Source organism: Bubalus bubalis, chromosome 11 (genome assembly GCF_019923935.1).
Source record: "Bubalus bubalis isolate 160015118507 breed Murrah chromosome 11, NDDB_SH_1, whole genome shotgun sequence".
Lineage (NCBI taxonomy): Eukaryota > Metazoa > Chordata > Mammalia > Artiodactyla > Bovidae > Bubalus > Bubalus bubalis.
In genome coordinates, this window is record NC_059167.1 from 82543656 (window position 1) to 82554316 (window position 10661).

General features: G+C 41.1%; 1 non-coding gene across 1 annotated transcript; it reads left to right on the forward strand.

Moving 5' to 3' along the window:
* The first annotated feature begins 562 nt into the window (after positions 1-562).
* Positions 563-635, forward strand: TRNAG-UCC. The gene has a single exon. It is a non-coding gene; the product is annotated as a tRNA-Gly (tRNA).
* Positions 636-10661: the final 10026 nt, after the last annotated feature.

Sequence of the window (10661 nt, forward strand, 5' to 3'; positions counted from 1 at the left end):
GGGTTTCTGAGCAGCTCTGATAAGTGGAGACACCTGCTGACTCGCAGTGACCCAGAAATACTGCTTTGTAGCTTTCATGGTTGTAGATTCATGGTTGTCTGTCATATTAGCGTAATTTAGTTTATCCTGACTGATACAGAAGTGGGGCCCTACCAAACAATATTAGCTAAAATTTGTGCAATGACTTAGAAACTGGTCAACAGATGGTGAGGACCCTGTGAGCACGTGTTTGAAGACAGCAGTTCGTGTTATTTTGTGGCTAACTATTGGGTAAATGCCACCTGCAATAACTTGGAAGGTAGGTCCTTACACCGTATACACTTTTAACCTGAGGGGAAAAGAAGATAGCAGCAAGCATTAGCTTCTGTTGACTGTGTTTGAAATAATCTCAGAAAATAATGGACATGTTTCCAAGCAGGAATGGAAAGAAATTGAGAGGGGGCCAGAAAATTGGGCTCTTGTGCAGTTGGAAGTGATAACTGCTTCTCAACCCTAACAAGTAAAAGGAAAATGAGAAGGACTTGAAAGGTCAAAAGCCAACTAACAACTCAGCATTGGGACTTTCCTGGTGGTCCAGTGGCTAGGACTCTGAGCTTCCAATGCAGGGGGCCCAGGTTTGATCCCTGGTCAGGAAACTAGATCCTGAATACTGCACAACCAGATAAACAATTAAAAAAAAATTAAAAAATTAAAAATTAAAAAATTAAAAAAAAAAAAAAGCTCAGCTTTTGGTCAAGGATCAAGTCAAGTTTATGGCCATTTCATCCAGTGATAAAAACTTTTGAATGGATGAAGATGCCTCAATTTGAGGGTCCAACTAAAGGTGAGGTATGCAGTAATTCCTTTTGATTGGACAAAAGAGCTCCCAGGAAAGAGTCTAAATGTGCAGCTCTTCCACAAAAGCTGAATACCTTATTTGCAATTAAGTGAGAGGGAAGGGGTGGGGAACTGGATGAGAAAGAAGAAATGTAGCAAATGTAAGTTCATTTAGAAAATAACTGTGGATGAGCTCTGTCATATGGAACTGACTGGAATCAAATAAATAACAAGGCTACTGTGTTTTACAGAGCATTGTATTGCCAAAAAAATTTAAGTGTAAACTTTAAAAGTCTGTGACCCTTTGAACCTTAAAATGACCCTAGGGCCTGCAACCAACAATGGACAGGAAACGTGTTGATGCTTACACCAGATAAGGCCAAAGATGATGGAGAGGAAAGACTCTTCCAGAAGGTAGAACCAGGGGTTGCAAAGAATAAAGGACAAGGTAGCTACCCCCATGGAAGGAAACCTGAGTCAAAGCAAGGAACATATGCATCCCCCAAGGAACATATGAATAGAAGGTGGGTATGACTGTATGGAATATACAGTGAACCAAAATATGTTACCCCAAGACATGCCACTTTGGCAAAAGGACTGAATTGAGCTGAAGTCAGTGGAGAAGAAGCAAATATAAAAATAGTTCCCTGCCCTCTTCCTACTTGCCTTAAAGCAGGATATAAATTTTCAACGGTGTCCCCTCTCCCTTCTTTATGAATAAGAACAAAAATTAATCACCAGAGGTAACTTTAGACCCTATCAGTCGGGAAACACCAGAGGAATCTACATAATAAATTTACTCACTAGCCTCTGCCTACCATTAATTCCCTGTATATTTACCTTCCTGCAGTTTGCCCCCTTTGTTCTGTCATTTTTCTATGAATTTATTGTTCTTTGTTGAAGATGCTATATAAGCTGAAGTTCTAAGCCCCTTCCCTGAGTTACTCTACCTTGAGTTTCTCCCATGTATATATATGAAATATTTATGGGAATAACCTTCTGTTTGTTTTTCTCTTGTTAATCCGTCTTTTGTTACAGGGGCCCCAGCGAGAACCTAAAAGAGTAGAAGGAAAAAATTTCCCTACTTAACAATGTTTAGACAATTCCCTTAGGTAGGGAGGGGTGTATCTTATAAAGGGGAAAAAAAACACAACTGAATATTTTTTGACTAGAAGGACAGATGATGCTTGGTTACCAAATATTTTCAGTCCTCCTTCTGGACAGTAGGATTGTACTTTCCCATATTCTTGAGGTTAAATGTGGTCATGTAACTAGTCATGGCCAAGAAATGTGAGTGGAAATGATTTGTATCATTTCCGGGTGGAAGCTCCAGAGCCAATGCATGATTCATCATGCTCTCTTTTCTTCTGGGATAAGGACTGGCAGTGCCCAAGATTATGGCTGCTTCAACACCCCTGGTCCCTGAGAGGCTAAGGACTAGAGCTCCTCTGACAATCACTATGGACATGTAGCAAAAACAGAAAATAAACATTTCTTTTTTTAAGCCAAAAATTTTTTGAGTACCATAATCTAAGATATCCTAACAGGCAATTTGCAGATGGGAAAATCCAAATGGTTAACCTGTAGATGGGAAGAGATGCTCAAGAAACAAAATAGCAATGAAATACTACTTCATGTCCCTCAGATGGGCAAAAATTAGAAAGTATAAAAATAGCAAATATTGAAATATATGGGGAAATAAGAATCCCTATGAAGTGTTTGTGGAAGTAGAGAGTTGGAGGTAACCTAGGTATTCAACATGGAAAAATAAATAAACAAATGGAGTGGAGGATTATGATGGACTACCAGATTGCACTCTAAAGCATTAATTGTGTATTTATAGAATATGGTGGGTATATATTTAACAGTGTTGACTGAAAAAATAAACAAATCTTTTTAGTACCATTTATGTAAGTTAAAAATACATAAATGCTTAGTCATTCATTCGTGTCTGACTCGTTGAGACCCTTTGGATTGTAGCCTGCCAGGCTCCTCTGTCTGTGGGCTTTTTCAGGTAAGAATTCTGGAGTGGATTGCCATTTTCCTCCTCCAGGGGAATCTTCCTGATCCAGGGATCGAACCCATGTCTTCTGGGTCTCCTGCATTGCAGGTGGTTTCTTTACTTCCTGAGCCATCAGGGAAGCCCTAAAAATACATGAAGTAAAAATAAATTCTTCCTATAAACAAGAATAGGGGTTGATGGGACTTCCCTGGTGTTCCAGTGGTTAAGACTATTCTTCCACCGCAGGGGGTGTGGGTTTGACCCCTGGCAGAGGAACTAAGGTCCTGAATGCTGCCTGGCATGACCAAAAAATTAAAAAAGAAAAAAAGTTGGAATATTGCATGAAGACCAAAATAAATAATAGTAATAGTAGTACCAATAGATGATGATGATGGAATATTGTAGACTGATGATAACTGGTTACTGTGAATTGAGGATTAATTCAGTCCAATGCACCAAAGGCCCACAAAAGCAAAGCTCAATTAATGAAGATGGCATCCAATCAATGGAGAAAGCACAGCAGAGCAAATCACATGCTAAGCAAATATAGCAGTGATTTAAGACATAAGTTAGAGATTTTTTTTTCTCAAAGAGCTTCAGAGAGTTAACAAGGACAGGGAGCATGAGTGGACCATGGGTAACTAATTAAAGGTCTGCCCTGGAAAACTCAGCCAGTCATCATCTCCTCTATATATAGAGCAGCTGGCAGCAGTGTTTGGCCTCAGGATAAAGCCATGATTACCACTCTCTAATCAAATTGGAAAATCTGCCTGAGGGGGACTCTCAGTTGGGTCTTGGGATCAGAGAATCAGATTACGTGGAAGACAAGTCTTTAAATTCACAACATTTAAGGAGGAAAGAAGAAAGAAAATTTAAAATGCAGTCCACTCATGATTAAAATAAAGCACTCACCTTGAGTCAAGTCTTCCCTTTTTTAGCCACTTAATGAACTTTTCTGACTGTTTCTTACCTAGAGCCTTTCATCAATTCTGCAGTGAAGGAGAGATAGCAGTTGTGGAAATACAGTTTCAATTATTAAGAGAATGACTATAAGCTATATATCAACCTAGTCTTGCATTAAAAATATAAATAGATAATTAAGAATCATTCAGTTCAGTTCAGTCACTCAGTCATGTCCGACTCTTTGCGACCCCATGAATCGCAGCATGCCAGGCCTCCCTGTCCATCACCAACTCCCGGAGTTCACTCAGACTCACGTCCATTGAGTCAGTGATGCCATCCAGCCATCTCATCCTCTGTCGTCCCCTTCTCCTCCTGCTCCCAATCCCTCCCAGCATCAGAGTCTTTTCCAATGAGTCAACTCTTCGCATGAGGTGGCAAAAGTACTGGAGTTTCAGCTTTAGCATCATTCCTTCCAAAGAAATTGCAGGGCTGATCTCCTTCAGAATGGACTGGTTGGATTTCCTTGCAGTCCAAGGGACTCTCAAGAGTCTTCTCCAACACCACAGTTCAAAAGCATCAATTCTTCGGCGCTCAGCCTTTTTCACAGTCCAACTCTCACATCCATACATGACCACTGGAAAAACCATAGCCTTGACTAGATGAACCTTTGTTGGCAAAGTAATGTCTCTGCTTTTGAATATGCTATCTAGGTTGGTCATAACTTTCCTTCCAAGGAGTAAGCGTCTTTTAATTTCATGGCTGCAGTCACCATCTGCAGTGATTTGGGAGCCCCAAATAATAAAGTCTGACACTGTTTCCACTGTTTCCCCATCTATTTGCCATGAAATGATGGGACCAGATGCCATGATCTTTGTTTTCTGAATGTTGAGTTTTAAGCCAACTTTTTGGCTTAAAAATATAATAATTAAAAATTATAATTAAAAATATAAATAGATAATTAAGAATCATTAGACATGAGGAAAACCAACAGCATGGAGGAGAAGAACCAAGATGAACAAATAGGACATTCAACCCTAGAGAAAACAAAGTTAATTTAGGAAACAGAACTTAAAAAAAATTTAAATTACTGTTCTCGAAGATAGTCAAGCAAACTGCATCTATAAAGTAAGAATATGTGGCTATGAAAAGGTGGCAATAGAAGAACAAAACAATATTACTGACATGCATTAAAAAAGATTAAAAAAATTGGGCAAGCATCCAATGTAGTTTTCCACATAAAACATTATTTCATTTATAAGAAACAGAAATGGGCTTAAGCAATAAGGAAACAGAAAGTCCGGATGTAAAGGGTTCCAGAATTAGTTGATTTATTAACTCCATGATACCATCTGGAGCCCAGGTTCTTTCCATATCTGTGTTCTGCCATCTTTTAGTCTCAAGCTGATAGCAAGATGACTGTCACAATTTTAGATGTTTTCCTGTGTTTCTTTCCTCTTAGGAATAAGAAAATCTTTACCAGAAGCCTTTCATTAATTTATCCTTATGTCTCATTACCCAAAACTGACTCACATTTCTGAGCCAATCACTAGCAAAATGAAAGAGATTATCATTTTTTTTACCTGCTAATATTTAATTAACCAACATTTCTTTTCTTTTTTTTAATAGAGGAAAATTGCTTTACAATGTTGTGTTGGTTTCACCATACAACAATGTGAAACCGTCATAATTATACATATCCCCTCCTTCTGAAGCCTCTCTCACCACCCCACATCCCATCCCTCTAGGTTGTCACAGAGCACCAGGGTGGGCTCTCTGTGTTATATACCATCTTCCCACTAGCTATCTATTTTACACATGACAGTGTATATATGTTAATGCTACTTTCTCAGTTTGTCCCATCCTCTCCTTCCCCTGCTGTGTGCACAAGTCCATTCTCTATATCTGTGTCTCCATTCCAGGCCTACAAATACATTCATCAGTCCTATTTTTCTAGATTCCCTATATATGCATTAATATACAATATTTTTCTCTTTCTGACTTACTTCACTCTGTATAACAGGCTCTAAGTTCATCCACCTCACTACAACTGACTCAAATTCGTTCTTTTTTATGGATGAGTAATATTCCATTACATGTACCCAAACTTCTTTATCCATTCATCTGTCAGTGGACATCTGTATTGCTTCCACATCCTGGCTATTGTAAATAATGCTGCAATGAACATTTGGGGTACATGTATCTTTTTGAATTGTGGTTTTCTCAGGGTATATGTCCAGTAGTGGGATTGCTGGGTCATTGTTATTCAGTAGCTAAATTGTGTCTGACTCTTTGTGACCCCATTGACTGCAGCATGCCAGTCTTCCTTGTCCTTTGCTATATGCTGGAGTTTGCTCAAATTCATGCCCATTGAGTTGGTGATGCTATCTACCACTCCCTTCTCCTTTGCCTTCAATCTTTCCTGGCATCAGGGTTTTTACCAATGACTCTGATGTATCAGGTTCTTTGTATCAGGTGGCCAAAGTATTGGAGTTTCAACATCAGCATCAGTCCTTTCAACGAATATTCAGGGTTGATTTCCTTTAGAATTGACTTGTTTGATCTCCTTGCAGTCCAAGGGACTCTCAAGAGTCTTCTTTGGCACCACAATTTGAAAGCATCAATTCTTCAGTGCTCAGCCTTCTTTATGGTTTGTATCACTGATCTTGTAAAGAAGGAAATGTAAGTTGAACACACAGCATGGGACTGAGAGAAGGGAAGCAAACATTGTGAGTCCTAAAATTTTCCCAGCTTACTGCCCTGATGAAGTTTTCTCAGTGCAGGAAGGGAGAACTCAACCAGAATTGGTATTGCCAAGTTGAAGAAACAGAGATTTCAATTTGGAAAGACTGTCATGGCTAGAATTTGTGGGATACTATACTGGAAAGTATTGAATGGTTTGCCTTGGAAACGAACAGAGATCATTCTGTCGTTTTTGAGATTGCATCCAAGTACTGCATTTCGGACTCTTTTGTTGACCATGATGGCTACTCCATTTCTTCTGAGGGATTCCTGTCCACAGTAGTAGATATAATGGTCATCTGAGTTCAATTCACCCATTCCAGTCCATTTCAGTTTGCTGATTCCTAGAATGTCGACATTCACTCTTGCCATCTCTTGTTTGACCACTTCCAATTTGCCTTGATTCATGGACCTGACATTCCAGGTTCCTATGCAATATTGCTCTTTACAGCATCCGACCTTGCTTCTATCACCAGTCACATCCACAGCTGGGTATTCTTTTTGCTTTGGCTCCATCCCTTCATTCTTTCTGGAGTTATTTCTCCACTGATCTCCAGTAGCATATTGGGCACCTACTGACCTGGGGAGTTTCTCTTTCAGTATCCTATCATTTTGCCTTTTCATACTGTTCATGGGGTTCTCAACGCAAGAATACTGAAGTAGTTTGCCATTCCCTTCTCCAGTGGACCACATTCTATCAGATCTCTCCACCATGACCCGCCCATCTTGAGTTGCCCCACGGGCATGGCTTAGTTTCATTGAGTTAGACAAGGCTGTGGTCCTAGTGTGATTAGATTGACTAGTTTTCTGTGAGTATAGTTTCAGTGTGTTTGCCCTCTGATGCCCTCTTGCAACACCTACCGTCTTACTTGGGTTTCTCTTACCTTGGGTGTGGGGTATCTCTTCACGGCTGCTCCAGCAAAGCGCAGCCATTGCTCCTTACCTTGGACGAGGGGTATCTCCTCACTGCCACCCTTCCTCACCTTCAACGTGGGATAGCTCCTCTAGGCCCTCCTGCACCCACGCAGCCACGGCTCCTTGGACGTGGGGTTGCTCCTCCTGGCCCCTGCCCTTGGCCTCAAGTCTATGCCCCAACCAGTAACACTGAAGAAGCTAAAGTTGAATGGTTCTGTGAAGACCTACAAGACCTTTTAGAACTAACACCCAAAAACGATGTCCTTTTCATTATAGAGGACTGGAATGCAAAAGTAGGAAGTCAAGAAACACCTGGAGTAACAGGCAAATTTGGCCTTGGAATATGGAATGAAGCAGGGCAAAGACTAATAGAGTTTTGCCAAGAAAATGCACTGGTCATAGCAAACACCCTCTTCCAACAACACAAGAGAAGACTATACATGGACATCACCAGATGGTCAACACCGAAATCAGATTGATTATATTCTTTGCAGCCAAAGATGGAGAAGCTCTATACAGTCAGCAAAAACAAGACCAGGAGCTGACTGTGGCTCAGACCATGAACTCCTTATTGCCAAATTCAGACTTAAATTGAAGAAAGTAGGGAAAACCACTAGACCATTCAGGTATGACCTAAATCAAATCCCTTATGATTATACAGTGGAAGTGAGAAATAGATTTAAGGGCCTAGATCTGATAGAGTGCCTGATGAACTATGGACTGAGGTTCGTGACATTGTACAGGAGACAGGGATCAAGACCATCCCCATGGAAAAGAAATGCAAATAAGCAAAATGGCTGTCTGGGGAGGCCTTACAAATAGCTGTGAAAAGAAGAGAAGCAAAAAGCAAAGGAGAAAAGGAAAGATATAAACATCTGAATGCAGAGTTCCAAAGACTAGCAAGAAGAGATAAGAAAGCCATCTTCAGCAATCAGTGCAAAGAAATAGAGGAAAACAACAGAATGGGAAAAACTAGAGATCTCTTCAAGAAAATCAAAGATACCAAAGGAACATTTCATGCAAAGATGGGCTCGATAAAGGACAGAAATGGTATGGACCTAACAGAAGCAGATGATATTAAGAAGAGATGGCAAGAATACACAGAAGAACTGTACAAAAAAGATCTTCACGACCCAGATAATCACGATGGTGTGATCACTGACCTAGAGCCAGACATCCTGGAATGTGAAGTCAAGTGGGCCTTAGAAAGCATCACTACGAATAAAGCTAGTGGAGGTGATAGAATTCCAGTTGAACTATTCCAAATCCTGAAAGAGGATGCTGTGAAAGTGCTGCACTCAACATGCCAGCAAATTTGGAAAACTCAGCAGTGGCCACAGGACTGGAAAAGGTCAGTTTTCATTCCAATCCCAAAGAAAGGCAATGCCAAAGAATGCTCAAACTACCGCACAACTGCACTCATCTCACATGCTAGTAAAGTAATGCTCAAAATTCTCCAAGCCAGGCTTCAGCAATATGTGAACCAGGAACTTCCTGATGTTCAAGCTGGTTTTAGAAAAGGCAGAGGAACCAGAGATCAAATTGCCAACATCCGCTGGATCATGGAAAAAGCAAGAGAGTTCCAGAAAAACATCTGTTTCTGCTTTCTTGACTATGCCAAAGCCTTTGACTGTGTGGATCACAATAAACTGTGGAAAATTCTGAAAAAGATGGCAATACCAGACCACCTGACCTGCCTCTTGAGAAATTTGTATGCAGGTCAGGAAGCAACAGTTAGAACTGGATATGGAACAACAGACTGGTTCCAAATAGGAAAAGGAGTACGTCAAGGCTGTATATTGTCACCCTGCTTATTTAACGTATATGCAGAGTACATCATGAGAAACACTGGACTGGAAGAAGCACAAGCTGGAATCAAGATTGCTGGGAGAAATATCAATAACCTCATATATGCAGATGACACCACCCTTATGGCAGAAAGTGAAGAGGAACTAAAAAGCCTCTTGATGAAAGTGAAAGAGGAGAGTGAAAAAGTTGGCTTCAAGCTCAACATTCAGAAAATGAAGATCATGGCATCCGGTCCCATCACTTCATGGGAAATAGATGGGGAAACAATGGAAACAGTGTCAGACTTTATTTTTCTGGGCTCCCAAATCACTGCAGATGGTGACTGCAGCCATGAAATTAAAAGACGCTTACTCCTTGGAAGGAAAGTTATGACCAACCTAGATAGCATATTCAAAAGCAGAGACATTACTTTGCCAACAAAGGTTCATCTAGTCAAGGCTATGGTTTTTCCAGTGGTCATGTATGGATGTGAGAGTTGGACTGTGAAGAAGGCTGAGCGCCGAAGAATTGATGCTTTTGAACTGTGGTGTTGGAGAAGACTCTTGAGAGTCCCTTGGACTGCAAGCAGATCCAACCAGTCCATTCTGAAGGAGATCAGCCCTGGGATTTCTTTGGAAGGAATGATGCTAAAGCTGAAACTCCAGTACTTTGGCCACCTCATGGGAAGAGTTGACTCATTGGAAAAGACTCTGATGCTGGGAGGGATTGGGAGCAGGAGAAGAAGGGGATGACAGAGGATGAGATGGCTGGATGGCATCACTGACTCGATGGACATGAGTCTGGGTGAACTCCGGGAGTTGGTGATGGACAGGGAGGCCTGGCGTGCTGCGATTCATGGGGTCGCAAAGAGTCGGACACGACTGAGGGACTGAACTGAACTGAATTGAACTGATGCTGGAAAGGAGAACGTTATGCAAACAGAAAGCTCTAGAGCAGGGAACCCTAAACCTCAGTCTGCAGACCAGTACTGGTCTGAGGCCTGTTAGGAACTGGGCTGCATAGCAGAAGGTGAGTGGTGGTTGAGGGAGTGAAGCTTCATATGCTGCTCTCCATTGCTCCCCATCACTTGCATTACCGCCTGAACACCGGTCCTCAGCTGTCTTCCATAAAACCTGTCCCTGGTACCAAAAAAGTTGGGGACTGCTGCTCTAGGATCAGCAGAAGGATACTTGAGACTAGAATCTGGCTGAGTCTAAGCTGCACATGACTGGGGTGAAATCAGAAGGTTGGGGAAAGAACCACTGGAAAACAATATGCTGAATAGTTCCTGGAGCTCACACATGGCTGGGACTAGATTTTATTCTCACCAGCCAGAATGAAAAGACTGTAAAATGAGAGGCATCCTCAGAAGAAGAACACTTTAACAGAGGGTTTTAATAAACCTGGGGAATAAACATCAACTGCTCTGATCTTATGAGAACTCAGAAAAGCAAGCCTCAAAATGATCAAATTGATCCACAATAATTAAAAAATTTTT